This window comes from Heptranchias perlo, chromosome 41, assembly GCF_035084215.1.
Source record: "Heptranchias perlo isolate sHepPer1 chromosome 41, sHepPer1.hap1, whole genome shotgun sequence".
Classification (NCBI taxonomy): Eukaryota; Metazoa; Chordata; class Chondrichthyes; order Hexanchiformes; family Hexanchidae; genus Heptranchias; species Heptranchias perlo.
In genome coordinates, this window is record NC_090365.1 from 3898205 (window position 1) to 3925892 (window position 27688).

General features: G+C 48.3%; 1 protein-coding gene across 3 annotated transcripts in view; it reads left to right on the top strand.

Moving 5' to 3' along the window:
* Positions 1 to 695: 695 nt before the first annotated feature.
* The window catches only part of numbl (NUMB like endocytic adaptor protein), a 132214-nt gene continuing 105221 nt past the window's right edge, over positions 696 to 27688 (top strand). For all 3 annotated transcript variants that reach the window (XR_010958795.1, XM_067974927.1, XM_067974928.1), the window contains exon 1: positions 696 to 791. The gene's annotated coding sequence lies outside the window, so the exon portion shown is untranslated. The remainder of the gene's footprint in view (positions 792 to 27688) is intronic.

The window sequence follows — 27688 nt, forward strand, 5'->3', positions numbered from 1 at the left end:
TTATAGTCTACCTGTGTTAGACAGTAGGGTTATAGTCTCCCTATTGTAGACAGTAGGGTTATAGTCTACCTATTGTAGACAGTAGGGTTATCGTCTACCTATTGTAGACAGTAGGGTTATAGACTATGTATTGTAGATAGTAGGGTTATCGTCTACCTATTGTAGACAGTAGGGTTATCGTCTACCTATTGTAGACAGTAGGGTTATAGTCTACCTCGAGTAGATAGTAGGGTTATAGTCTACCTGTGGTAGACAGTAGGTTTATAGACTACCTGGAGTAGATAGTAGGGTTATAGTCTACCTGGAGTAGATAGTAGGGTTATAGTCTACCTGTGGTAGACAGTAGGGACATAAAGAGTTAAATGGACATTGGAGCAGCAGCCTCTCGAAATCACGAGTGATTGGCGTCTGACCTGACCAATCGAAGACCGGGAGCTCATTAACATATTAATCGGGCGGCGCGGCCAATGGGCGGGAGGCGGGGCGTTGCGTGGGGCGGATTAAAGATTGGAGCGGAGCGCTTGCGCGATACATTGTAACTTGTGCGGACTGTAGCGAGCGGGGGGCGAGTGTTGCAAAGTGGATCCATCCGATAGACGGAGAGGCGGCAGGAAATATTACATTATCTGTGTGCAAAAAAAAACAAGGAGAAAGGTGCTGGATCCGGGGGTAGGGGGGGGGGGTGGAGGGGGATGTAAAACAAATAGCAGAAAGTAAACACATCACTGGCCGTGTGGATATTAGGAAGGAGAGACACGGAACTGAAGAAGGAAATCAGTCCCAGCGAACCAGTAAGTCTCGTTTCTCCTCCCGTCTCAACTCGAAAGCTTGTCGGTTTCATTGTGAAATTTACAAAGAAGGTGTAATCGTGGCTGAAACTGACGAGCTGCGGCTGAAGCTTGCTGTGTGTCTCTCTGTGTGTGTGTGTGTGTGTGTGTGTGAGAGAGAGACCAAGCGGCTTATTGTATAGAAGGAAAAATATTGAATGCTACATTATTCTGATACATGTATTTCAGTGGCGGTGGCGTCTCCTCCTCGCTTGCGAGTGTAATGCAGTGATTTGATGTGAGGCCAGCTGCTTCTCTCTCTAACGATCGGGGATGAGGCGCAGATGCCCATTTTGGTACCACTTTGGGAGGCATAAAGTTCTCCGCAGTTTTTTCTCCCCCCCCCCCCCCCTCTTCTTTATCAGAATCTGTCCATCTCATTAGAGACGTCAAAAGTGCAAATGCTACGTTTCAAAAGGGAGACAAGTGTGGGTTTCGAAATTCAGATTGTGAGATGGGAGGAGGGGAGGAAAGCAAACAAGTTGCGGCGAATGTACGCCGAATTTCCTTGCACATCTACAATTGGACACATATTTTTAACGTGAGTTATAATGCTGGTAACTTGAATGGATCCTTTTTTTAAAATGAATGCAGGCGATCATATTTGCATGTACGTGTATGTTCTCCTAGCTGTTTAATATTCCCTGTGGAAGTTTACAGGGAGTGGCTGAGCATCCAGAGGGTGCTTGATCGGTGAGATGGTTTACTCTGTGGGGGAGGGCTGGTGTTTTACAGCCTCTGAAAGTGGCAGCTCCATATTTAACAAGAAAAACACAAGAGTGCGCTGGTGAAATACCATGTCCTATACCACCTGCTGCATTCTGTAATGGGTTTATAATGTCTCCTACTCTCTCTACATCAGTATTGAACTGCCAATCAGATGTGTAATGACGGCTTGATATTTCTGCTGAGATGCGGAGAGACGTTTCAGAGTGCGTTACAGGGCAGGTGGGTGAGGAGGCATCGAGCAGGAGGGAGAAAAAAAACCCACAGAAGGGACCTTCAGGAGATGGGAGGGGGCAAGGTGGAGATGCTGGGGGAGGTGGGCCGTTCCAGAGAGATGGGACATTGTGAAGGGTTTTGATAGAGTAAATAGGGAGAAACTGTTTCCACTGGCAGGAGGGCCGGTAACCAGAGGACACAGATTTAAGATAATTGGCAAAAGAGCCAGGGGGGAGATGAGGGGAATTTTCTTTTTATGCAGCAAGTTGTCATGATCTGGAATGCGCTGCCTGAAAGGGCGGTGGAAGCAGATTCAGTAGTGACTTTCAAAAGGGAATTAGATAAATCTTTGAAGAGGAAAAAATTGCAGGGCTATGGAGAAAGTGGGACTAACGGGATAACTCTCTGTCGAAGAGCCGGCAGAGGCATGAGGGGCCGAATGGCCCCCTTCTGTGCTATTTGATTCTATGATTTGACTGAAGACGCACCTGCTGATGGTGATGCAGGGGGAGGGGATCAAGGAGTAGTCTAGTATGGGCAGCGGAGGGGGTGTCCAAGGGCATACAGCTGGAGGGGATTGCTGAGCTTGGGAGGGGGTGAGACCGTGGGAGGGGAGGAGGATATCGTCAATCCACTATATATCCAGTAGGAACATAGGAACAGGAGTAGGCCATTCAGCCCCTCGTGCCTGCTCTGCCATTTGACAAGATCATGGCTGAACTCTGATCTAACTCCATATACCTGCCTTTGGCCCATATCCCTTAATACCTTTGGTTGCCAAAAAGCTATCTATCTCAGATTTAAATTTAGCAATTGAGCTAGTATCAATTGCCGTTTGTGGAAGAGAGTTCCAAACTTCTACCACCCCTTGTGTGTAGAAATGTTTTCTGATCTTGCTCCTGAAGGTAGGTTTTCAGACTAAGGCCTGTGAACCCCAGGAGTGCTGTGAGACCACCAGATTTCTATCCACCTGATACTGGACATGGTACGTGTCATAAGCAGTGCATCGAATTTAATATTCTATACTCTTTTTTTGTGTTTTATTATCTTAACAGCATGTTATGAAACAGTTAAAAGAAAGACCTTGCATTTATATAACTCCTTTCATGACCTCAAGACATTCTAAGGCACTTTACAGCCAATTAAGCACCTTTTGAAGTGTAGTCACTGTTGTAATGTAGGAAAAGTGGCAGCCAATTTACGCACAGCAAGATCCCACAAACAGCAATGAGATAATGACCAGATAATCTGGGGTCTTTTTTAGTGATATTGATTGAAGGATAAATATTGGCCAGAACATCCCTGCTCTTCTTCGAAATAGTGGCCATGGGATCTTTTCCCTCCACCTGAGAGGGCAGATGGGGCCTCGGTTTAACGTCTCATCCGAAAGACGGCACCTCTGGCGGTGCAGCACTCCCCCAGTACCGCAATGGGAGTGTCAGCCTGGATTATGCGCTCCGGAGTGTGACTTAAATCCGCGACCCACTGACTCAGAGGTGAGAGTGCTACCCACTGAGCCATGGCTGACACCCATATAATGAAACCGTTGCAGTGTTTTAAGTTTGAATAGCTGTCGCTGTCTTTTGGGAGTTTGGTCGGGGCTCCCCAGTGGTGTCTGTATTGGCGAGGGGGGGGATCCCTGGCACTGTGTCCATGATTGGAGGGGGGGGGAAATCACACTACACAAAAAAGTTTCAGAAAACACTGTCGTACGCCAGTGTTACCAGTGTCTCTTCCTGTCACCTTCCTACACTGGTCCATTCAGACCAGATGCTCCCTCCTCTCTCCAGTCACTACCTACTTGCCAGTTGGCTCCTTGATTAGATTTTCCATTGAGTTGCTTGTTGGTAAGTTGGGTGCACGTGTTTGCTGCAGTGAAGCCTGTTTGAAAAGATTTTCAAGGCTTCAGTACTCTCGCTGGTTTTCAGGTGGTCATAATTTGATGATGCTTTGTTCTCCTGGCCTTAAGAACATAAGAAATAGGAGCAGGAGTAGGCCGTACGGCCCCTCGAGCCTGCTCCGCCATTCAATCAGATCATGGCTCATCCTTGGCCTCCACTTCCCAGCCTGATCCCTTGATTCCCCTAGAGTCCAAAAATCTATCGATCTCAGCCTTGAATATACTCAACGACTGAGCATCCACAGCCTGCTGGGGTAGACTTGTAACGTATTCTTAGATATGTGTCTATATTATTCCCCCTGCCCCCATTGCAGACCAGCTGTGTCCATGGGATATCCCTTCATTAGGACAATGGATTTGTCACGATGCAATATCCTGTGAATTTCTACACTTGTCTTGTGTAGCCTGAACAATTCTGGCCTCTTGCGCATCCCCAATTTTCATCGCTCCACCATTGGCGGCCGTGCCTTCAGCTGCCTAGGCCCTAAGCTTTGGAATTCCCTCCCTAATCTCTCTCTCTCTCTCTCTCTCTCTCTCTCTCTCTCTCTCTCTCTCTCTCTCTCTCTCTCTCTCTCTCTCTCTCTCTCTCTGTCTGTGTCCTCTTTTTAAGACGTTGCTTAAAACCTGTCTCTTTGACCAACCTTTTGGTCACCTGCCCTAATATCTCCTTATGTGGCTCGGTATCAAATTGTGTTTGATAATCGCTCCTGTGAAGCACCTTGGGACGTTTTACTACATTAAAGACGCTACATAAATACTAACTGTTGTTGAATACGGGCCCATTGTTGAGGCTGAGGTAAGGCAGTCTTGCTCTGTAGCTAAATAGCATCGCACCCAACCTCACAAAAGTAGAGGAGGCGGAAGGCTTTACAACTCACGCTCGTGACTGACGCCCCTCACCGTGACTGGCCAAAGATTCATGAACATTTGGAATTTGCTCACTTATAGGTTCCTAACCTGCTGTGCTTGCAGAACGACAGGCTCCCAAACATTCAGGGTATGTCTGCTATGTATTGCCTTGCACCTGCTGTGGCAGGTTGTACACAGGGAATGCATTGAGGATTGGGAGTGTGCGGGAATATGTCACTGAATGACATTAGGCTGCGCAAGTGTGAGTTATGAGGCCTGCTTCACCCCGGGTTGACCTAGTCAATGGAATCCAGTTCTAAGGAACTGATGTGCTGTATGACTCCTCTCTGTAATGACAGAATTCCAACATGCATAACTGTCCTACACCTCCTGAAGAGTCTTGGGACCTGCTTCAACATTAAAGGTGCTGGTAAAAATGCAACTTGTTGAGCAGAAGGATGAAATTGTGTAAGTGCTGTTTTAATCCAGGCTGATGCTCCAGTGCAGTACTGAGGGAGTGCTGCACTGTCGGAGGCGCCGTCTTTCGGATGAGGCGTTAAACCCTCTGGGGTGGACGTAAAAGATCCCACGGCCACTATTTCGAAGAAGAGCAGGGGAGTCCTCCCCGGTGTCCTGGGGCCAATATTTGTCCCTCAACCAACATCACTAAAAAAACAGATAATCTGGTCATTGTCAAGTTGCTGTTCGTGGGATCTTGCTGTGCACAAATCGGCTGCCGCGTTTCCTATATTACAACAGCGACTACACTTCAAGAGTGCGTCGTTTGGCTGTAAAGCCCTTTGGGACGTCCTGAGGTTGTGAGAGGCACTATATAAATGCAAGTCTTCCTTTTTCTCTTTATCCAGTGATTAGCTGAGTCATAGAGATGATCCCAGATTCACTGCCAAGCCTGTGCTGAATTAGCAAATCTCAGCTAGGGTAGGTGTAGAGATGCTGCAATTGGCCTCAATGTCCTTGGGTTACCAAGGGGCGGGGAAAATAGGCTGGGGTTCATGTTCGTGATTGCAGCTCAGTGACACCCCCACTAGCAAGCGCGTGTGTTTGTGTAGATGGCAGGAACGGGCTCGGGCTATGATGCCACTCATGGTCGAGTAGTTTGCCACCACTCAACTGTCAAAGGCTTACACGTGAAAAGTGGCCACTTTGGTGAGGTACTGGAGGGGGGCTCTTGGAGAACTGTGCCCCCCCCTTCCCCCCCCCCCCCCCCCCCCCCCCCAGTAGTCGGCACCTTCAGGAAGAGGAGAAAATTAAACCAGACCAAAAATAAGTGTCGGAAGATGCTTTGTGCAATGAATTCCAGTTCGGCCGTAAGGAGTTAGTGTTTTGTTTTCCCTCTCCCTAAATATTCAGTGACGCTGAGATCAGGCTGAATCGAGCACCTGCTTTGGTTCTGGGAATCCATGAATCACTGTCAGAATCAATGCGCAGAATGTCGACATTTCTGGTTGAGCTCTGAAATTTGCTGTAACTGAGCTTAAGTTTTCTGTCCGCTCCACTCCGTCAAACTGACAACCTCGGTTAATTGACTTCAGGTATCGTGTCGTGGGAACCCTTCTTTCATGGGAGGTTGCTTTGCTTTGCCATTTCTTATCAGCTTCCCTTTGTATAATGTTGCAGGTTTATTTTTGTAGATCTTGCAGATTTTGTTTTAAAGGGGCGTTGTCACCCTCACTAGGGAGGTATCGACTGGGCTTGGTTCCCAGAACGCTCTGCTTTGCGATTCCCATTATCGTGTGGCCTGGCTTACATTCAGTGGGCATGGCTTAACAGAAGCAATTTACTCTTAAAGTGTTTTTATTAAATGAAGTTTCGTGCAGAGATTAGAGAAGCTGGTGTTGTTCTCCTCACAGCAGGGAAGGTTAAGGGGAGATTTAATAGAGGCGTTCAAAATCATGCAGGTTTTTGAAAGACTATAAATAAGGTGAAACTGTTTCCACTGGCAGGAGGGTCGGTAACCAGAGGACACAGATTTAAGGTAATTGGCAAAAGAACCAGAGGGGAGATGAGGAGAAACTTTTTTTTAACGCAGCGAGTTATGATTTGGAATACATTGCCTGAAACGGTGGTGGAAGCAGATTCGACAGATTTCAAAAGGGAATTGGATAAATACTTGAAGGGGAGAAAATTTGCAGGATTGTGGGGAAAGAGCAGGAGAGTTATTGAAACATATAAGATTGTGAAGGGGCTTGATCGGGTGGATGCGGTAAGGATGTTCCCAAGGATGGGTGAAACTAGAACTAGGGGGCATAATCTTAGAATAAGGGGCTGCTCTTTCAAAACTGAGATGAGGAGAAACTTCTTCACTCAGGGTAGTAGGTCTGTGGAATTTGCTGCCCCTGGAAGCTACACCATTAAATAAATTTAAAACAGAAATCGACAGTTTCCTAGAAGTAAAGGGAATTAGGGGTTACGGGGAGCGGGCAGGAAATTGGACATGAATTTAGATTTGAGATTAGGATCAGATCAGCCATGATCTTAATGAATGGCAGAGCAGGCTCGAGGGGCCGATTGGCCTACTCCTGCTCCTATTTCTTATGTTCTTATGAGTGGGACCAATTGGATAGCTCTTTCAAAGAGCCGGCACAGGCACGATGGGCCAAATGGCTGTAAGATTCTATGAAATCTGATACAAACTACACAGAAACTTTTGCAAACCATGCAGATGCAGCTTCTCCTCCCAGAGGCAAATGCAATCCTGCTCTCCCCTCCTTGTGCTATGGTTCTCAATAGACTTGTACACACAGATATAATTTGATGCGTGTTTTGACATAAAGCAGCGTATATTAAAAATCTTGTGTAGGTTGCACATTTCCCGTTCACAGAGCTTACTTCTGTTGTTACAATTTTTGGTGACCTTGTTCTGTCCACATTTAACATTCTAAATTGCTATGTAAACATTTCCTATTGAATTTTTGCTATGTTAACAGTCATGGTGTAGTTACAGCCTCTGGCCACTAGTTGGAGCTGTGGAGTGAGTTTCTGAAATCTCCGCCGTTTGTAAAATTCATCAACTGGCTGTGGGTGACACCATGGGAAGTGTAACTAGTATTTAATATTTATAGATATGTAAATGTAGGTTAATGAAAATTAATTGTACACGACAATAAATCAGTTGGGCGCCAGGAAACATCCATCAGGTGATGTAACTGGAATAATCTAATTGAATTGCTCAGTCCAGAGAGGCCAGATGGTAACTCAATCCTGTGTCTCAAGTCTAATAGATGAAATAATTAATCAGGGATCGGAATTGTTTTTTATTCCCCTCCTCTCCAGAAGGTGCTGCTGACTAATGCTGGGGAGTCGTTCCTGTGATAGAATCCAGGGCTTTGCCCGAGTGGCCATTCTTTGTGTATAAGCCTAAGCAGAGAGGGTCAGCGGGTCACTGAACCACGATGGAGGGGAAATCGCAGCCAAGCCAATCCTGTCCGTGCCTGATGTTCGCACCTCGACTGACATTTTCCGAAATGTTGACCAGGGAGAATATAGTGGCCGCGGGATCTTTTATGTCCACCTGGATGTTAAAGACGTAAAACTTTTTTTTAAAAAAAAAAGAAAGGCAGTCACTTAATGCTGGGTATGTCTGATCTGACGTCCGAAACTTAGAAGCAATTACTAATCTGCATAGTTCCTTCGCCAAAAGGGATTTGACCTGGGGCTGTTTATACATGAGAACAATTCAACTTTGTCGACTTAAAGAGATGCAGCAGCAGGATAATACATTGTACACTTCAAGCGTTGTGAGGCTGTGGAATGCACTCACACTGTTAGTGGTTGAGGCAGAAACTATGTCAACATTCAAGATTAGATTGGATAGGTGGCTGAAGGAACAGGGGGTTTGAAGGGATATGGGAACAACGGATAAATGTGATTGGAAGTACTTGCTCATGAAACATTAATGAAACCCTCACCCATGCCTTTGTTACCTCCAGACTTGACTATTCCAATGCTCTCCTGACTGGCCTCCCACCTTGCACCCTCTGTAAACGTGAGCTCATCCAAAACTCTGCTGCCCGTATCCTAACTCGCACCAAGTCCTGTTCACCCCTGGGTTCACTGACCTGCATCGGCTCCCGGTCTGGCAACACTTTAAAAAAAATTCTCATCCTTGTTTTCAAATCCCTCCATGGCCTCGCCCTTCCCTATCTCTGTAACCTCCTCCAGCCCTACAACCCTCCGAGATCCCTGCGCTCCTCCAATTCTGGCCTCTTGCGCAGCCCCGATTTTAATCGCTCCACCATTGGCGGCCATGCCTTCAGCTGCCTGGGCCCCAAGCTCTGGAATTCCCTCCCTAAACCTCTCTGCCTCTCTCTTCTCTTTAAAACCTACCTCTTTGGTCACCTGTCCTAATATCTCCTTATGTGGCTCGGTGTCAAATTTTGTTTGATAATCGCTCCTGTGAAGTGCCTTGGGACATTTTACTATGTTAAAGGCGCTATATAAATGCAAGTTGTTGTTGTTGCTCAGTTGAAGGGTAAATGCTGACACAGACTGGTTGGGCCAAATGGACTGTCTGTGTTGTGAACTTCCGTGTATATATGGGGTATGGGGAGAGAGCGGGAATATGGTATTGAGATAGAGGATCAGCCATGATCATATTGAATGGCGGAGCAGGCTTGAAGGGCCGAATGGCCTACTCCTGCACCTATTTTCTATGTTTCTATGTATCTATTCACTGTGTAGTGCTTTGGGATACCCAAGGGATATGAAAAGGACATAGTATCAGCCTTTTAGTGCCTGTCTCGGGGGCAGATTTGTGGCCCTCTCCTGGAAGTTTATTGTAATAAATACCGAATAAGCACGTGACGGTGAATAATTCATAAATTTATGGCTGCTGGAAGAAGCACATTGAAGAAAATCTTTATGGAAATGGAGCTAGACGAATATTGATCTTCGATGGTCCATTACTCTTCCATTAGCTATCTGATTTTTAAAAAAAGCATTTGCAGAGACATGGAAGAGACTGTGTGGGCCGTGCTCAGGTAATGGATTGGAGTGTTTGGAATTAGGAGGATTTTTGATGGGTTTCGATGATGTGACCAAGGTCACCTCATAACTGAGGTGGGAATGAGTTTTTTTTAAAAATTCTAAATGCAGTATAATAAATCTTTTTGTAATTATAATTAATGTTGGGGGGGGGGGGGGGAGAAAGCAACTCCTCATTAAAATGGTAGTGCATCTATAGAATTATATAGAATGTTGGTTAGACTACACTTAAGAGTACTGTGCCGTGCTCTGGTCTCCATGTTACAAGAAGGATATAGAGACACTGGAGAAGGTGCAAAAAAGATCTACAAGGATAATTTACCACAACTGAGAGGTTATAACTATCAGGAAAGACTGAACAGGCTGGGGCTCTTTTCTCCAGAAAAGAAAAGACTGAGGAGTGACCTGAACGAGAAGACTTTAAAATTTATGAAGGAGTTTGATAGGATAGACGTAGAGAAGATGTTTCCACTTGTGGGGGAGTCTAAAAGTAGGGGTCCTGTACACAAGATAGTCACGAATAAATCCAATAAGAAATTCAGGAGAAACTTCTTTACCCAGAGAGTGGTGAGAATATGGAACTTGCTACCACAAGGAGTAGTTGAGGTGAATAGCATAGATGCATTTAAGGGGAAGCTGGATAACTACATGAGGGAGGAAAGAGGGAGATGAAGTAGGGTGGGAGGAGGCTCTTGTGGAGCATAAACACCAGCACACACCTATTGGGCCGAATGGCCTGTTTCTGTGCTGTAAATTCTATGTAATCAAAGCCACACAGACTAGAATATCCCAGGTTCGATCCCTACTGTCTCGGCTGATCTCAGGCTGGCTACAAATAGCCTCTCTGTTCCTCTGTGGGGCTGAACCATCATTCCACGGTCCCCCATTACGATTCTATACGGTGTTTGCTGTTTTTAGGATTCGACCGTAACACGCTGCTTCACCTTGTCCAGAACAGTAGAATCCGAGGACACTGCCTGCGCTTGAAGGGGGGAAAATTCCAAACTAATCTGCGGAAACAATATTTCAGTGAGTGAGTGGTCAGTCTATGGAGCAGGTCCCCCAGGGAGATGGTGGAAGCAGAGAGTGTTGATTTAATTCAAATACAAGTTAGATCGATTTCTTTCAGAAAATAACATTTTGGGATTCAGTATATGAGCAATTTGAGTCATGACATGTGGTGAGTGTAACAGGCTCGGGAGGAACAGGTGACTTTGGTCCTATGGTTCCCAAAGCTCTCGACCACTGGGGATTTTCCTCGCCTCGTGTCTAGACTAATTGATAGAGATTGATTGCCATGATTAGTCAACGACTCCATTATTGTTGTGTTAGACGACTATCGGGGTGGTAGAAGGTGAACAGATGGATCTTGGTCGTTTTTTGTCTGGCGATTCCTGTGTTCCAGTGCCCCTGTGGAAAAGTGAGTGTATGCCCGCGTTCGAGGGTCAGACGAGGACCCTATTGGGATGTGATGCCTTCTGTTGTTGGGCAGCCTGCTTGGCTCTTGTTTCCTTGGCTTTTAGTGAAGTACTGGAGGGCTGTCAAGTACCAGCCTGTCAACACCTCTCGCAATTGAGGGAGGGCAATGAAATATTAATGACCCCTTCTGGGTGAAGCAAGGCTGATGCTAATATGGCAGCCTCCCCATTCAAAGCAGGAGCCCAGGATTACACTACTGTTTGTAGATGGGACACTGATCACAACTGGATTACGAGTGCATTGATGGGAGAGTGTGGGCAGTGTTCATACTTACTGAGATGCGGCCTGTGATTGCACCCGTGCGTGTCTCAGGAGAGAATCAAATGGAGGTAGTTGAATTTTTATGATCGAACACACCTAGAAACAGGAGCAAGCCCTTCAGCCCCTCGAGCCTGTCCCGATGTTCGGTTAGATCATGGCTGATCTGTACCTTAACTCCACTTACCCGCCTTGGTTCCATATTCCTTAATACTCTCGCCTAACAAAAATCTATCAATCTCAGATTTGAAATTTTCAATTGACCCCCAGCCTCAACAGCTTTTTGGGGGAGAGAGTTCCAGATTTCCACTCCCCTTTGTGTGAAGAAGTGCTTCCTGACATCACCCCTGAACGGCCAAGCTCTAATTTTAAGGTTATGCCCCTCCCTGTTCTGGACTCCCCCCACCCCACCCCCCCAACAGAGGAAATAAGGTAGAGCAAGAGAAACTATCAACTCCTTTAATCATCTTAAACATCTCAATTAGATCACCCCTTAATCTTCTATACTCTAGGGAATACAAGCCCAGTCTGTGCAACCTGTCCTTGTAATTTAACCCTTTTTAGAGTGGGTGGGGGCAGAAAGTTACTGAAATGAGACCGGGTGAGTTGGAGGTTAATTTGTAATGTGCATCCCTTCATTGATCTGTGATAAAGTAATCGCCCACTGGAAAACTTCCTTCCTTTTAAGCAGTGGAGAAGTAGTTTCTCGGCAGCGTTCCAGCTTTGCCTGCACAGTGCCTACGCAGTCACTTCAAAGATAAGATTAGCATGCCTTTTTTTTAAAAAAAAAAATTATTTTGCCTAATTAATTGCTATCTGATATGGTAAAGTCCTCCCTGTGTTAAACTATAAACCCATTCTCGCTCTCTGTGTATTCTTTGGGAGTTGCCCGTGTTACCTGATAGCCGGTAACTGCGACTCAGCCAAAAGGAAGGAAGGGAGGGACAGTCAAGCGCCATAAACCTGCGAGCAGAAAGTCCTGCTCTTCACGTTGCACAGCAAGCTGTCGTCGTTTAATAGATGAAATTCTATTTAGTCTGTCTTGCGCCGGCCGGCAGTGTTGACACCATGTTCTGAGGTGGTTGAGGTCTGCTTGTGGGCGGGACCCTGCCAATCCAGGCCCGAGGGGGTCCAGGCTACCTGGCTTCTATTTGTGCTTAGAAGGGTGAATTTTTAATTCAATCTCAGGATGTGGGCGTCGCTGGCGAGGCCGGCATTTATTGCCCGTCCCTCGCCGCCCCTTGAGAAGGTGGTGTTGGTGGGCCTCCTTCTTGAACCGCTGCAGTCCGTGTGGTGAAGGTGCTGTTAGGGAGGGAGTTCCAGGATTTTGACCCAGCGACGATGAAGGAACGGCCGATATATGTCCAAGTCGGGATGGTGCGTGTGACTTGGAGGGGAACGTGGAGGTGGTGTTGTTCCCATGCACCTGCTGCCCTTGTCCTTCTAGGTGGTGGAGGTCACGGGTTTGGGAGGTGCTGTCGAAGAAGAAATTCACTGATCCTGAGCTGCCGGTGTGGCACCGTGCTCGGAGGGAGTGCAGGATTAGAGATGGGGCTGCGACCTGTTGCGCCAATTCTCCGACCCCCTGCTCCCCTCAATCAAAGGTCCCCGCTGGGAGCGTAGGATCCGTTTACATTTACCCTATATTTCTTGCTTCCTGGTTTGAATTTTCTGGGCTTGGAGATTTGGAAAAGATTGCAATGTCACACATATTCCAGGCTGACACTCCCAGTGCCAGTACTGTGGGAGTGCTGCACTGTCGGAGGTGCCGTCTTTTGGATGAGACGTTAAACCGAGGCCCCGTCTGCCCCCTCAGGTGGATGTAAAAGATCCCATGGCACTATTTCGAAGAAGAGCAGGGGAGTTCTCCCTGGTGTCCCGGCCAATATTTATCCCTCAGCCAACATTACTAAAAACAGATTATCACATTGCTGTTTGTGGGATCTTGCTGTGCGCAAATTGGCTGCTGCATTACAACAGTGACTACACTTCAAAAGTACGTCATTGGCTTATTGGGACTTCCTGAGGTTCGTGAAAGGAGCTATAAAAATGCAAGTTTTTTTTCTTTTTCCTTTTTCTTTTCTTTTCGTCTTTCACTCTTCATCCCTTTCCCTCATCCGTCTGCAGGCTTTCATATCCCAAGCTCGGCGTTTCCTGACTTCTCTCCTCTTCTCTCCTGCTCTCTCCGAGTTCGCTGGTGTCCTGCCGCTCGGTTCCTCGATGGTTCGAAAAGCTTCTGCGACGATCAAATCGTGAACCAAGTGCAAAAAGCAGACGTGCGTCATAGGTTGTCTCTTAGTGAGATGTTTGCTGCATTCCATAAGGGTTCGAGGGCGTGTGTGAACAGTCTGGGTCACTGCCGCTGGTGAATGTTGCTTTGATTCTATATCCTGTCCCATCGAAGACACATGAAATGAATCCAAGGTGTGGTGTAAATCTGTGTAATGCCCAAGAGGGAATCAGGTGACACAGTACTGTCGGGAGGATGCGCGGAGGGCAGTCTGATCCCAAGCTCCAGGCTGATGCTGTCTCTTATTATCCCTGATCGAGTTCCTGACTCAATTTCTCTTCTTTTTTTAAAAAAAAAAGTACATTATAGGAGCAGGTCCCACTCTGATACCCGAACGTGAAATATATTACAAGAGGTGCAGTGTGCTCGTGGGGTTCGGCACAGTTGGGAACTGCTGAACCCCTCCTGTGTTGCATAATTCTTCAGTGGGTAACACTCTTGCCTCTGAATCAGAGGGTCTTGGGTTCAAGTCCCCATTCCAGAGACTTGAGCACAAAATCCAGACCGACACACCCAGTGCCAGTACTGAGGGAGTGCTGCTCTGTCGGGGGTGCCGTCTTTCAGATGAGACATTAAACCCAGGCCCTGTCTGCCGTCTCAGGTGGGTGTAAAAGATCCCCTGGTCACTATTCAAAGAGGAGCAGGGAAGTTCTCCCTGGTGTCCTGGCCAACATTTATCCCTCAACCTATATTCCTAAAACCAGATTATCCGGTCATTATCTCATTGCTGTTTGTGGGATCGTGCTATGCACAAATTGGCTGCTGCATTTCCTACATTACAACAGTACACTTCAGAAAGTACTTAATTGATTGTAAAGCGCTTTGGGATGTCCTAGAGGTTGTGAAAGGCGCTATATAAATAGGAGTTCATTCTTTCTTTCTTTACATGGTGACGTAAACCAACACGGACTTGGGGGGCACAGCTTTAGGGTGAAACCAATTATCATTCCAGTACATTGCCCATTGTGTGAGCGTAGGCAAGGTCTCTGAGTGGAGAGCAACACAGATAGATACAACCCACCTGGAACACTTTCCAGCAGGATCGCTGGATGTTCATTTGGAGTGGAATTCCTCGATCCCCATCCCCCCGCAAGGCCATGGAGAGAGCTATTTCTACCACTCGTGACCCCCCCTCTCTGATGAACGTCTCCTCGGTGACCAAAGCCGCCCCCTTTTTTCGATTGCCAGCTCATCCAGGGAATGAGGCTGGCTCCAAACCCCACCCCCACCAGCTTGGCCTTTTCTCTGTAGGCCTGCCTGCATCGTAAATAGCAGATGGTGAGGGTAACTGCTAAGGCGTCCGCATTCCCTTGTTGAGTTAAGGAAGTGTGTGCGTGTGTGTTAGTGAATGCCTAGCCTGGCCTGGCCTAAATCCAAATGGAGATTGCACGAAACGCCCGGACATCTGCTGTGTACGTTTACACGTTTGTTTCCTGTGGTGATGTGGCTGATTTGAAAGGTCTGTGGGGATTGTGAATAAGATGGACCCTGCTACAAGAACAGAGGGCTTCCTTTCTGTTGAACCTTGTACACCCTACCCAGCCATTGTGTTTCGTGCTTATCAATGTTGAAGGATAATTATAGAATCATAGAAGTTTACAACATGGAAACAGGCCCTTCGGCCCAACATGTCCATGTCGCCCAGTTTATACCACTAAGCTAGTCCCAATTGCCTGCACTTGGCCCATATCCCTCTATACCCATCTTACCCATGTAACTGTCCAAATGCTTTTTAAAAGACAAAATTGTACCCACCTCTACTACTGCCTCTGGCAGCTCGTTCCAGACACTCACCACCCTTTGAGTGAAAAAATTGCCCCTCTGGACCCTTTTGTATCTCTCCCCTCTCACCTTAAATCTATGCCCCCTCGTTATAGACTCCCCTACCTTTGGGAAAAGATTTTGACTATCGACCTTATCTATACCCCTCATTATTTTATAGACTTCTATAAGATCACCCCTAAACCTCCTACTCTCCAGGGAAAAAAGTCTCAGTCTATCCAACCTCTCCCTATAAGTCAAACCATCAAGTCCCGGTAGCATCCTAGTAAATCTTTCCTGCACTCTTTATTGCTGGGATAAATGTTGGCAGCTCTCCTGCTGGTCTTCAAATGGTGCTACTGGGATCTTTTACATCCACCTGAGAGGGTAGACAGAGCCTTGGTTTAATGTGTCTTCCCAAATAGGGCACCTCCAAACAGTGTAGCCCTCCCTCAGTACTGTACTGGGATTATTAGCCTAGATTACGGGCTCAAGTCTCTGGAGTGGGGTTTGAACCCCCGACCCTCTGAGTCAGAGGCAAGAGTGCTACCCACTGAGCCGCAGCTGACGTTGTAGAATATCCTGCTGCAAGTTGTACACCCTTGTCACGCTGTACATCTGCAATAGGATCAGGTAACTCGGCACAAACCAGGGATTAACCCTGGATCTTTCCCAGCTCAGGCGGTGGAAATATCTCTCCATCGGGGACTCTGTGATATCTTGCTGAAAGATTTGTCCAGATAAAGCCTGGGGGGGAGAATTCCTTTCTCTCTTTTGGTGAATTGAGGAGTCATATCCTAACACGCACCAAGTCCCGTTCACCCATCACCCCTATCCTCGCTGACCTGCACTGGCTCCCAGTCCACCATCATCTCGATTTTTAAAATTCTCATCCTTGTGTTCAAATTTCTCCATGGCCTCGCCCCTCCCTATCTCTGTAACCTCCTCCAGCCCTACAACCCTCCGAGATCTCTGCGCTCCTCCAATTCTGGCCTCCTGCGTATCCCCCACTTCCTTCGCTCCACCATTGGCGGCCGTGCCTTCAGCCGCCTAGGCCCTAAGCTCTGGAATTCCTTCCCTAAACCTCTCCAACTCTCTCTCTCCTCCTTTAAGACGCTCCTTAAAACCTACCTCTTTGACCAAGCTTGTGGTCACCTGTCCTAATATCTCCTTACCCGGCTCGGTGTCAAATTTTTCTCAATACGCTCCTGTGAAGCGCCTTGGGACATTTTACTGCGTTAAAGGCGCTATATAAATGCAAGCGGTTGTTGTTGTTGTTGTCTAGCTCTATGTTGTGGACACGGAATCTCATCGAGATTTATTTCCGCAAAAAATTGCTGGGTGTTTGCTTTTGATCAAACGGACCCTCTCAGTGACGGGGGAAAAAAATTGCAGGACATTTGATTTTTTTTTTTTCAAAATCCTTTTAATATCGTTTTGTTTGAGGAACATCGGACACACACCGACGGGGAATGGGAGTTTGATGGTGAAGAGTGGGGATGATGAGGACGTGTCGTCGCTCCCCTATTTGAAGCAATGGGCAGCCGATGTGTCATTCGTCGGAGAGGTGGGGGGGTGGGGGGAGGGTGGGGTTAGTTGGGGGGCGGGGGGAAGAAGCAGACACTGCTTGGAGTACAAAAGCAGACACATGGCTGTGAATCGGAGGGTTAGAGTGATAGGTCCTCCCGCCTCGTATGTGTGCGGCCTTGTGTGTACAAAGGCAACTTGGCAGCCGGCTGCACAATGTACAGAACAGATGGGGGGGGGGGTGGGGGAGACGGGTTAGATAATGAGCGTGGACGACCCGTTTGTGTAGATTCCAGCCCAGACCCCACCCCCCACCTCACCCAAAATTAAGAGAACACCCTTCCATCGAACACTATAGTTCAATCAGCCAGCCCTAAATTGCATTTTAAACTTACACGCAAGTCTGCCTGATTTAAAGGCCCAATGTGCCAGGATACGGAACATCTTTCAAATGAGAGGTTAAACCGAGGCCCCGTCTGCCCTCTCGGGTGGACGTAAAAGATCCCACGGCCACTATTTCGAAGACGAGCAGGGGGAGTTCTCCCCCACCCAGTGTCCTGGGGCCAATATTTATCTCTCAACCAACGCCACTAAACACAGATTATCTGGGTCATTATCACATTGCTGTGTGTGGGATCTTGCTGTGCGCAAATTGGCTGCCGCGTTTCCTACATTACAACAGTGACTACACTTCAAAAAAAAACGTATTCAATTGGCTGTGACGAGCTTTGGGATGTCTTGAGGTCGAGAAAGGCACAATATAAATGCAAGCTCTTTTTACAGGGTTCTGTTAAGACTCTCAAAAGGCAACGATCAAGTCTTTTTTTTAAGTTATTTGTCATTCTTGGTACCTGTGCCTACAAACTATAGAATTGCTCACAAATTGAATCTAATTTTGAGGGGACACTTTTTTAAAAAAAAAATTATATTCCAATCATTGCAAAAATACGAAATTTCATGAACATGTCAATGATGGGATTGACTACTGAATAATTTAGAAATTATTCTTGGTGTTTTTTTTTACTTATTTATAATCGGTCCTAAGGTTAAATAGTAATGGAGACCAGGGTGTGAGTTACAGGTTCCGAATCTAATGCAGGGATTCCGATGATTTATATGTGGAATAATGGATGTTGAGAAAGGAGTTACAGGCTGGAACCTAATCCGGGGATTTTAGTATAATGGATACTTGGAATGGATATCCGGGTGTCTTTCCGAGCAGTGATCTTATCCAGAAGTTCAGATGACTTCATCCTTGAGGCGTGATGCTCATGTGGTTTGTAGTTTATTGATTGAACTTTGAGAGGCGATTACTGTGTTGCAACGACTCCCTGTGCGTTATGCTTTCTCCCCCTCCAATTTTCTTCCTTCGTCTCCTGAAGACGCTGGGGTTAAGATTACGATTCAGCGTTCTCCGCACCCATCAGGAATTTGTGAAGTGACCACTACGCCCCAAGTTACGACCCTCGCGATTCTCCACTCGGAAGGAGGAATAACAATGTGGGCCTCAACTTGACCTCTGCACGCTGTTGTGTCACTCACTCACTCACTCACTTACATACTCACCTCACTCACTCACTCATATACTCCTCACTCACATACTCACCTCACTTACTCATACTCTCACTCACTCACTCACTCACATCCTCTCACTCACTCACTCACTCACATACTCACCTCACATACTCATGCACTCACTCACTCTCATGCACTCACTCACTCTCATGCACTCACTCACTCTCATGCACTCACTCACTCTCATGCACTCACTCACTCTCATGCACTCACTCACTCTCATGCACTCACTCACTCTCTCATGCACTCACTCACTCTCTCATGCACTCACTCACTCTCATGCACTCACTCACTCTCATGCACTCACTCACTCTCATGCACTCACTCACTCTCATGCACTCACTCACTCTCTCATGCACTCACTCACTCTCATGCACTCACTCACTCTCTCATGCACTCACTCACTCTCTCATGCACTCACTCACTCTCTCATGCACTCACTCACTCTCTCATGCACTCACTCACTCTCTCATGCACTCACTCACTCTCTCATGCACTCACCTCACTCTCTCTCATGCACTCACTCACTCTCTCATGCACTCACTCACTCTCTCATGCACTCACTCACTCTCTCATGCACTCACTCACTCTCTCATGCACTCACTCACTCTCTCATGCACTCACTCACTCTCTCATGCACTCACTCACTCTCTCATGCACTCACTCACTCTCTCATGCACTCACTCACTCTCATGCACTCACTCACTCTCTCATGCACTCACTCACTCTCTCATGCACTCACTCACTCTCTCATGCACTCACTCACTCTCTCATGCACTCACTCACTCTCTCATGCACTCACTCACTCTCTCATGCACTCACTCACTCTCTCATGCACTCACTCACTCTCTCATGCACTCACTCACTCTCTCATGCACTCACTCACTCTCTCATGCACTCACTCACTCTCTCATGCACTCACTCACTCTCTCATGCACTCACTCACTCTCTCATGCACTCACTCACTCTCTCATGCACTCACTCACTCTCTCATGCACTCACTCACTCTCTCATGCACTCACTCACTCTCTCATGCACTCACTCACTCTCTCATGCACTCACTCACTCTCTCATGCACTCACTCACTCTCTCATGCACTCACTCACTCTCTCATGCACTCACTCACTCTCTCATGCACTCACTCACTCTCTCATGCACTCACTCACTCTCTCATGCACTCACTCACTCTCACTCACTCTCTCATGCACTCACTCACTCTCTCATGCACTCACTCACTCTCTCATGCACTCACTCACTCTCTCATGCACTCACTCACTCTCTCATGCACTCACTCACTCTCTCATGCACTCACTCACTCTCTCATGCACTCACTCACTCTCTCATGCACTCACTCACTCTCTCATGCACTCACTCACTCTCTCATGCACTCACTCACTCTCTCATGCACTCACTCACTCTCTCATGCACTCACTCACTCTCTCATGCACTCACTCACTCTCTCATGCACTCACTCACTCTCTCATGCACTCACTCACTCTCTCATGCACTCACTCACTCTCTCATGCACTCACTCACTCTCTCATGCACTCACTCACTCTCTCATGCACTCACTCACTCTCTCATGCACTCACTCACTCTCTCATGCACTCACTCACTCTCTCATGCACTCACTCACTCTCTCATGCACTCACTCACTCTCTCATGCACTCACTCACTCTCTCATGCACTCACTCACTCTCTCATGCACTCACTCACTCTCTCATGCACTCACTCACTCTCTCATGCACTCACTCACTCTCTCATGCACTCACTCACTCTCTCATGCACTCACTCACTCTCTCATGCACTCACTCACTCTCTCATGCACTCACTCACTCTCTCATGCACTCACTCACTCTCTCATGCACTCACTCACTCTCTCATGCACTCACTCACTCTCTCATGCACTCACTCACTCTCTCATGCACTCACTCACTCTCTCATGCACTCACTCACTCTCTCATGCACTCACTCACTCTCTCATGCACTCACTCACTCTCTCATGCACTCACTCACTCTCTCATGCACTCACTCACTCTCTCATGCACTCACTCACTCTCTCATGCACTCACTCACTCTCTCATGCACTCACTCACTCTCTCATGCACTCACTCACTCTCTCATGCACTCACTCACTCTCTCATGCACTCACTCACTCTCTCATGCACTCACTCACTCTCTCATGCACTCACTCACTCTCTCATGCACTCACTCACTCTCTCATGCACTCACTCACTCTCTCATGCACTCACTCACTCTCTCATGCACTCACTCACTCTCTCATGCACTCACTCACTCTCTCATGCACCTCACTCACTCTCTCATGCACTCACTCACTCTCTCATGCACTCACTCACTCTCTCATGCACTCACTCACTCTCTCATGCACTCACTCACTCTCTCATGCACTCACTCACTCTCTCATGCACTCACTCACTCTCTCATGCACTCACTCACTCTCTCATGCACTCACTCACTCTCTCATGCACTCACTCACTCTCTCATGCACTCACTCACTCTCTCATGCACTCACTCACTCTCTCATGCACTCACTCACTCTCTCATGCACTCACTCACTCTCTCATGCACTCACTCACTCTCTCATGCACTCACTCACTCTCTCATGCACTCACTCACTCTCTCATGCACTCACTCACTCTCTCATGCACTCACTCACTCTCTCATGCACTCACTCACTCTCTCATGCACTCACTCACTCTCTCATGCACTCACTCACTCTCTCATGCACTCACTCACTCTCTCATGCACTCACTCACTCTCTCATGCACTCACTCACTCTCTCATGCACTCACTCACTCTCTCATGCACTCACTCACTCTCTCATGCACTCACTCACTCTCTCATGCACTCACTCACTCTCTCATGCACTCACTCACTCTCTCATGCACTCACTCACTCTCTCATGCACTCACTCACTCTCTCATGCACTCACTCACTCTCTCATGCACTCACTCACTCTCTCATGCACTCACTCACTCTCTCATGCACTCACTCACTCTCTCATGCACTCACTCACTCTCTCATGCACTCACTCACTCTCTCATGCACTCACTCACTCTCTCATGCACTCACTCACTCTCTCATGCACTCACTCACTCTCTCATGCACTCACTCACTCTCTCATGCACTCACTCACTCTCTCATGCACTCACTCACTCTCTCATGCACTCACTCACTCTCTCATGCACTCACTCACTCTCTCATGCACTCACTCACTCTCTCATGCACTCACTCACTCTCTCATGCACTCACTCACTCTCTCATGCACTCACTCACTCTCTCATGCACTCACTCACTCTCTCATGCACTCACTCACTCTCTCATGCACTCACTCACTCTCTCATGCACTCACTCACTCTCTCATGCACTCACTCACTCTCTCATGCACTCACTCACTCTCTCATGCACTCACTCACTCTCTCATGCACTCACTCACTCTCTCATGCACTCACTCACTCTCTCATGCACTCACTCACTCTCTCATGCACTCACTCACTCTCTCATGCACTCACTCACTCTCTCATGCACTCACTCACTCTCTCATGCACTCACTCACTCTCTCATGCACTCACTCACTCTCTCATGCACTCACTCACTCTCTCATGCACTCACTCACTCTCTCATGCACTCACTCACTCTCTCATGCACTCACTCACTCTCTCATGCACTCACTCACTCTCTCATGCACTCACTCACTCTCTCATGCACTCACTCACTCTCTCATGCACTCACTCACTCTCTCATGCACTCACTCACTCTCTCATGCACTCACTCACTCTCTCATGCACTCACTCACTCTCTCATGCACTCACTCACTCTCTCATGCACTCACTCACTCTCTCATGCACTCACTCACTCTCTCATGCACTCACTCACTCTCTCATGCACTCACTCACTCTCTCATGCACTCACTCACTCTCTCATGCACTCACTCACTCTCTCATGCACTCACTCACTCTCTCATGCACTCACTCACTCTCTCATGCACTCACTCACTCTCTCATGCACTCACTCACTCTCTCATGCACTCACTCACTCTCTCATGCACTCACTCACTCTCTCATGCACTCACTCACTCTCTCATGCACTCACTCACTCTCTCATGCACTCACTCACTCTCTCATGCACTCACTCACTCTCTCATGCACTCACTCACTCTCTCATGCACTCACTCACTCTCTCATGCACTCACTCACTCTCTCATGCACTCACTCACTCTCTCATGCACTCACTCACTCTCTCATGCACTCACTCACTCTCTCATGCACTCACTCACTCTCTCATGCACTCACTCACTCTCTCATGCACTCACTCACTCTCTCATGCACTCACTCACTCTCTCACGCACTCACTCACTCTCTCACGCACTCACTCACTCTCTCACGCACTCACTCACTCTCTCACGCACTCACTCACTCTCTCACGCACTCACTCACTCTCTCACGCACTCACTCACTCTCTCACGCACTCACTCACTCTCTCACGCACCTCACTCACTCTCTCACGCACTCACTCACTCTCTCACGCACTCACTCACTCTCTCACGCACTCACTCTCACACTCTCTCACGCACTCACTCACTCTCTCACGCACTCACTCACTCTCTCACGCACTCACTCACTCTCTCACGCACTCACTCACTCTCTCACGCACTCACTCACTCTCTCACGCACTCACTCACTCTCTCACGCACTCACTCACTCTCTCACGCACTCACTCACTCTCTCACGCACTCACTCACTCTCTCACGCACTCACTCACTCTCTCACGCACTCACTCACTCTCTCACGCACTCACTCACTCTCTCACGCACTCACTCACTCTCTCACGCACTCACTCACTCTCTCACGCACTCACTCACTCTCTCACGCACTCACTCACTCTCTCACGCACTCACTCACTCTCTCACGCACTCACTCACTCTCTCACGCACTCACTCACTCTCTCACGCACTCACTCACTCTCTCACGCACTCACTCACTCTCTCACGCACTCACTCACTCTCTCACGCACTCACTCACTCTCTCACGCACTCACTCACTCTCTCACGCACTCACTCACTCTCTCACGCACTCATATACTCACTCATACTCTCTCACGCACTCATATACTCACTCATACTCTCTCACGCACTCATATACTCACTCATACACTCTCACTCACTCATATACTCACTCATACACTCTCACTCACTCATATACTCACTCATACACTCTCACTCACTCATATACTCACTCATACACTCTCACTCACTCATATACTCACTCATACACTCTCACTCACTCATATACTCACTCATACACTCTCACTCACTCACATTCCCTACAGATGCAGTGTCATAAGAGACACCCCAAGCTCCATTACGAATGCCACTTCAGTAGAGGGAGAGATTGTGGAAGCATTCCCCTGCAGTGCCATGTGTTGGCAGGGGCTTCTGAGATGGGACAGGGACAGATGATTCTGCTCTTGTAACCTGCAGGAAATTCCCCCCTTTTCAAGTAAATATTAATCTAATGCCCCCTCCCTACCCGGTGCCAGATATTAAATGTCTGGGCGGGACCTGTCTTGAGAGCAAAAAAAACAGCATGAACAGGAATGAACTCTCCACTTTTAGCCCACTTGAAACAATGCTGACACTGAGTCTGCCAAATGAACCTCCCTGGCAGCAACACAAAGTCCCTACACATTGTTTCACATTAGGAAGATGGCTGCATTCCAGGAAATGGCAGACCGTTAGTGACTGGGACTCATTCCTTCAGCCTGTTGCTGTGATTGTCAATTCAGGGCTTTCCTGGCTCGATAAGGGGAGAATTTGAAGGGCAATGGGGAAAAGGCAAGGGGAGTGGGACTAATTGGATAGCTCTTTTCAAAGAGCCAGCACAGGCAGGGCAGGCCGAGTGGCCTCCTTCTGTGCTGTAACATTTTATGATTAAAGTGCGTTTAATTTCTTTTTAAATTAGGAATCTTTCTTTCCTTCCTCGCCCTCCTCTCTTTGGGGTTGCGTTCCGCCTACACAATGCTGACTTTGTATCCCACCCAGTTAGGGGTTGCCAACCCTCCTGGACTGCTGCAAGCAAAAACCCAGGGGAAAACTCATCGTTTTTTTTCCCCCTTTTCTTTAAGCACTTTTGTTTTAGTTATAAAAATATTAGAGGTGGGGGGAGAAAGGCTGTTTGACTGAGAGTCAAGAATCATCCAATCAGCTAACAAAGTGTCTGTTCGCTTCCCAATTGGCCGTGGGAAGGCGGGACACCGCGAGGATGGACGTGTCGGGCGACCAATGGCGGGAGTGTGGGAGGCGGGCGGTCACGTGATGAAACCTCCAGGAATACGTCCAACCGGAGTTGGCAACCCCGCACCCAAGCAATCGTTGCTGGTGTGGGGTCCAGACAGCGAGTGCCTGCTTGGCTCTGCTGGCAGCCCCCTCGTCTCCTGAATGACCCGCCGACACTCCCAGAACTGGGCTCCTGATCCCGACTGACACTGCTCTGCTGCTTCGGGGTGCTATTCAAGAGGGAAAGGGGTTCTCCCACTGCCCTGACATTGTCCCCTCAACCAGCGCCGCTGATTTTAACAGGTCATTCGTCTCATTTGCTGCACATGGGATCTTGCTGTGCACACAGCGGCTCCCGTATTTTGCCGGTCCGTGGGCTCCGAAAGTTAATTCCTTGAGTGAAGTGCTGTTAAGATGGTTCCGAGGGATGTGTTAAGGTGCTAAAATGGTGGACGTCATTTGGTGACCAATCCCTTTTCTGACCTAACAAGCACACACTAGTAATTTCTCTCAGGGGTCACTGGGTAGGATTCAGGAGCAGGGATCCTGACCGATTTTTATTCTCCTCCCGGCCCGTACAAAGATAAATTTGAGATTGTGTCTGGATCTGACGCTCAAGTTGACCTTTTTAAATACGATTGATCTCTCCCCCTTGGAAATGGAATTTATTATCTAAATAGGGATAAACTTGGATGAGTTAATATTTCACATGTGGGGGAGGGGAGACGGAGGGGCGGGGGAGAGGAGACGGTGGGGAGGGGGTATGGGGGATGGGGTGGGAAGAGGGGCGGGGGGGAGAGGAGACGTTGAAGATGGGGGGTGGGGGGAAGGGAGGGGGGCGGGAGACGGTTGTGGGGGAGGGGTTGGGGGAGGGGAGCAGTGCATGCCACGGACTATTTCTAAAGAAATAGGTAAGTGTAATGTTGCATTGACAAACTCCCTCCACCTGCCAATATAAATGTGGCTGGCGTCGCCTTTTCTCTGTTGCCTGGAGTCTGCAGCAGACCAGCAGCTGAGGAAACAATTCCATGTCGACTGTTTGTACTGCAACCCCCGACTCCACAGACACAATTTTCTCTTCCAGCTGGGGAGGTTGGGCTGGAGCCACAGCTGGTGTCGGCTCGATCCAAAGCAGCTGCTCACTCAGAGCATCGTCAGTTGTCATCTCCAGACAGGGTGACCACCATCGCCTTGTCTGTTTCTCTCTCTGTCTCTCTCTCTCCGCGTGTCCCTGTCTTTCTTCCTCTCTGTCTCTCTCTCCCTCTCTGTCTCTCTCTCCCTCTCTGTCTCTCTCTCCCTCTCTGTCTCTCTCTCTCTCCCTCTCTGTCTCTCTCTCTCCCTCTCTGTCTCTCTCTCTCCCTCTCTGTCTCTCTCTCTCCCTCTCTGTCTCTCTCTCTCCCTCTCTGTCTCTCTCTCTCCCTCTCTGTCTCTCTCTCTCCCTCTCTGTCTCTCTCTCTCCCTCTCTGTCTCTCTCTCTCCCCTCTCTGTCTCTCTCTCTCCCTCTCTGTCTCCCTCTCTCCCCTCTCTGTCTCTCTGTCTCCCTCTCTGTCTCTCTGTCTCTCTGTCTCTCTGTCTGTCTCTCTGTCTCTCTGTCTCTCTGTCTCTCTCTCTCCCTCTCTCTCCCTCTCTGTCTCTCTCTCTCTCCCTCTCTGTCTCTCTCTCTCTCGCTCTCTGTGTCTGTCTCTCTCTCTCTCTCTCTCTCTCTCTCTCTCTCTCTCTCTCTCTCTCTCTCTCTCTCTCTGTGTCTGTCTCTCTCTCTCTCTCTCCCTCTCTCTCCCTCTCTCTCTGTCTCTCTCTGTCTCTCTCTCTCTCTCTCTGTGTCTCTCTCTCTCTCTCTCTGTCTCTCTCTCTCTGTCTCTCTGTCTCTCTCTCTGTCTCTCTCTCTCTCTCTCTCTCTCTCTCTGTCTCTCTCTATCACTCTCTCTCTCTCTCTCTCTCTCTGTCTCTCTCTGTCTCTCTCTGTCTCTCTCTGTCTCTCTCTCTCTGTCCTCTCTCTCTCTGTCTCTCTCTCTGTCTCTCTCTCTGTCTCTCTCTCTGTCTCTCTCTCTGTCTCTCTCTCTGTCTCTCTCTCTGTCTCTCTCTATCTCTCTCTCTCTCTCTCTCTCTCTGTCTCTCTCTGTCTCTCTGTCTCTGTCTCTGTCTCTCTCCCTCTCTGTCTCTCTCCTCTCTGTCTCTCTCCCTCTCTGTCTCTCTCCCTCTCTGTCTCTCTCCCTCTCTGTCTCTCTCTCTCTCTGTCTCTCTCTCTCTCTGTCTCTCTCTGTCTCTCTCTCTGTCTCTCTCTCTGTCTCTCTCTCTGTCTCTCTCTGTCTCTCTCTCTGTCTCTCCCTCTCTGTCTCTCCCTCTCTGTCTCTCCCTCTCTGTCTCTCCCTCTCTGTCTCCTCCCTCTCTGTCTCTCCCTCTCTGTCTCTCCCTCTCTGTCTCTCCCTCTCTGTCTCTCCCTCTCTGTCTCTCCCTCTCTCTCTGTCTCTCCTCTCTCTCTGTCTCTCCCTCTCTCTCTGTCTCTCCCTCTCTCTCTGTCTCTCCCTCTCTCTCTGTCTCTCCCTCTCTCTCTGTCTCTCCCTCTCTCTCTGTCTCTCCCTCTCTCTCTGTCTCTCCCTCTCTCTCTGTCTCTCCCTCTCTCTCTGTCTCTCCCTCTCTCTCTGTCTCTCCCTCTCTCTCTGTCTCTCCCTCTCTCTCTGTCTCTCCCTCTCTCTCTGTCTCTCCCTCTCTCTCTGTCTCTCCCTCTCTCTCTGTCTCTCCCTCTCTCTCTGTCTCTCCCTCTCTCTCTGTCTCTCCCTCTCTGTCTCTCCCTCTCTGTCTCTCCCTCTCTGTCTCTCCCTCTCTGTCTCTCCCTCTCTGTCTCTCCCTCTCTCTCTGTCTCTCCCTCTCTCTCTGTCTCTCCCTCTCTCTCTGTCTCTCCTCTCTCTCTGTCTCTCCCTCTCTCTCTGTCTCTCCCTCTCTCTCTGTCTCTCCCTCTCTCTCTGTCTCTCCCTCTCTCTCTA